Here is a 2,662-nt window from a genome sequence, read left to right as displayed (position 1 = left end):
TGATGAATTACCATCCTTCAACTCCTAACTCCTACTTACTCTTCGTGACCCAGTTCAGGTGTGCTCCCTGGAAGCCACTACTCACTTTTTCTCCCTAAAAAAACAAACCAAACCTGTTGCCGTCCAGTTGATTCCAACTCATAGCGACCCTATAGGACAGAGTAGAACTGCTCCGTAAGGTTTGCAAGGTGCGCCTGGTGGACTTGAACTGCCAACATTTTGGTTAGCAGCTGAGCTCTTAACCACTGCACCACCAGGGCTCCTCTTCCTCCCCAGGCTGGGCCGTGTGCCTGTGGGCAAACTCCCGGCATTCTACTGACAAGGTAAGCACTTTGAGAGCAGGGACTGGGTCTTTGAATGTCCAGCACTGAGTACAAAGCTCTGAGTAGGAAGCTCATAAAAGATGCTTAACCCCAGGCTTGGTTCAAATGAGCAAAACTGATTGAAAACAGACACTGCTTATTGAAGGGGCTGATGAGCTTAGCCAGTGAGAACATCCATCTCCAAAGTGGGGTGTGCACATCTTAGAAACTGCACGGGATGATCCATTGGGAAATGAAAAGGAAATATTAGAATTATTATGATTATAACTGTTGTTTATCCTTTCACTTAAATTTCTATTTTTGAGTATGTTTAATAATAGATACAATTATTATTACAATTATCCATCATTTGTCAGTTTGTTGTACTGTGGTGGCTTGCATGTTGCTATGATGCTGGAAGCTGTACCACTGGTATTTCAAATACATGTAGTTCTCGACTTATGACGGGGTTCCATTCTGATGACTCCATTGTAAGTTGGTTCTAACATAAGTTGAATGCCTCATTTTTTTATGTTTTCTTTATTGATGCCTTTTAGCATCAGTATCTTTATAAATTTGGCCTTTATTTGTCTTTGGGGATTGGTATGAGAATAACATCAGCAAATTACACCTTGCCACATTGTATGTGGTACGTATTACTAGTGATAAGATGTACCAAAAAAAAAAATTGACAGTTGTGTGGTTCTTCATAACTCGAATATGTCATAAGTAGAAGAGTACCTGTACCAGCAGGGTCACCCATGGTGAACAGGTTTCAGTGGAGCTTCCAGACTAAGACAGAAAAAACACCTGGTGATCTACTTCCGAAAATTAGCCAACGAAAACCCTATGGATGACAACAGAATATTGTCTAATATAGTGCTGGAAGATAATCCTTGACTTATGACAGATTCGAGTTATGACAAACTGCGCTTACAACCATTCATTTTTCTATTATACATCTTATTTTTAGTAATATATACTACATACAATGTTTCAGTACATAATTTGCTGATGTTATCATTCTCATGCCAACCCCAAAGACAAAGAAAGATCGAATTTATAAAGATACAGATAATAAAAGGTAATAATAATGAAAACTAAAAAAAAAAAAAATGAGGTATTCAACTTATGTTGGAACCGGCTTACAATGGAGTTGTCTGAATGGAACCCTGTCATAAGTCAGGGACTACTTTAAAGAGGTCTTTTGCACCAGATTTGCCCAATGCACTATGCCGTTTGACTTCTTGATCGCTGCTTCCATGGGTGTTGATTGTGGATCCAAGTAAAATGAAATCCTTGATAACTTCATTCTTTTCTCCGTTTATCATGGTGTTGCTTATTGGTCTATTTGTATTTGTGTTTACGTGTGTTGAGGTTTCATGTCCAAAATTTTCATTTTTAGGAGTGGGTGATAATAATGTTTGAGGAACATTAGGTTAGAGAATAAGATTATTGAGGCCAAGATTGTATGTACAATTCCTTTGTGGGTTTCTCATGGGCTATTTCAAGACTACAGAGTTGCTCCCTTATTCCTGGCTGACTTCCTTTCATGCAATTGTCAGCTTTAGGAATTGACCATTGGCCCCAAACCACCCTTCTCTGTCAGTTTCTCTTTTCTACACCCTCACCACTCTGTACCCTGTGTTTAGATTTTGGCACAGAGTAATTTGGCCTTGCCAGCAATTTGTTGGTCTTATAGGACACAGGTGGCTAGTCATCTTTTATAAAACTAGCACACATCAGACACCTAATTAATGATGATGATAATAATAATATAGTGATAATTGAACTAGACACCTTCTGTTAGGAATGTATCCTGTAGGAACTACTGTCTCCCTTTGTCTGGATCAGTGTCTTTGTACTAGTGCTTGAAAGATGATTACATGTGTCTTAGAGATACACATCCAGGTAAGCCAGCAGACCTGATGGGCTGATATTGGTGAGGTGGCTGGAAATTCAGGATTTATGAGAAGGCAGGAGGGAGGGAGAGCGAGAGGGAAATGGAGATTCAGAAGGTATGGGACTCAAGGAGTAATGGCTATTGTTTTTACTTTGCTGCTGTTGTTAATGAGTTGGTTCTGACTCATGATGACCTTATGCATAGCAGAACCAGACATTGCCTGGTCCTGTGCTATCTTCATGATTGTCCATTGTTGAGTCCATTGTTGTGTCAATCTATCTCATTGAGGGTTACACTTATTTTCATTGGCTCTCTATTTTTCACTTTGTTGCTGTTGTTAGGTGCCATCAAGTCAGTTCTGACTCATAGCGACCCTATGTACTGCCCATTCTTGGGCTACTCTCACAATTATTGCTATGTTTGAGCCCATTGTTGCAGCCACTGTGTCAATCCATCT

The sequence above is a fragment of the Trichechus manatus genome, unplaced genomic scaffold (assembly GCF_000243295.1).
Source record: "Trichechus manatus latirostris isolate Lorelei unplaced genomic scaffold, TriManLat1.0 scaffold00010, whole genome shotgun sequence".
In the NCBI taxonomy this organism is placed as follows: domain Eukaryota; kingdom Metazoa; phylum Chordata; class Mammalia; order Sirenia; family Trichechidae; genus Trichechus; species Trichechus manatus.
Note: the sequence above shows the minus strand (reverse complement) of the source record.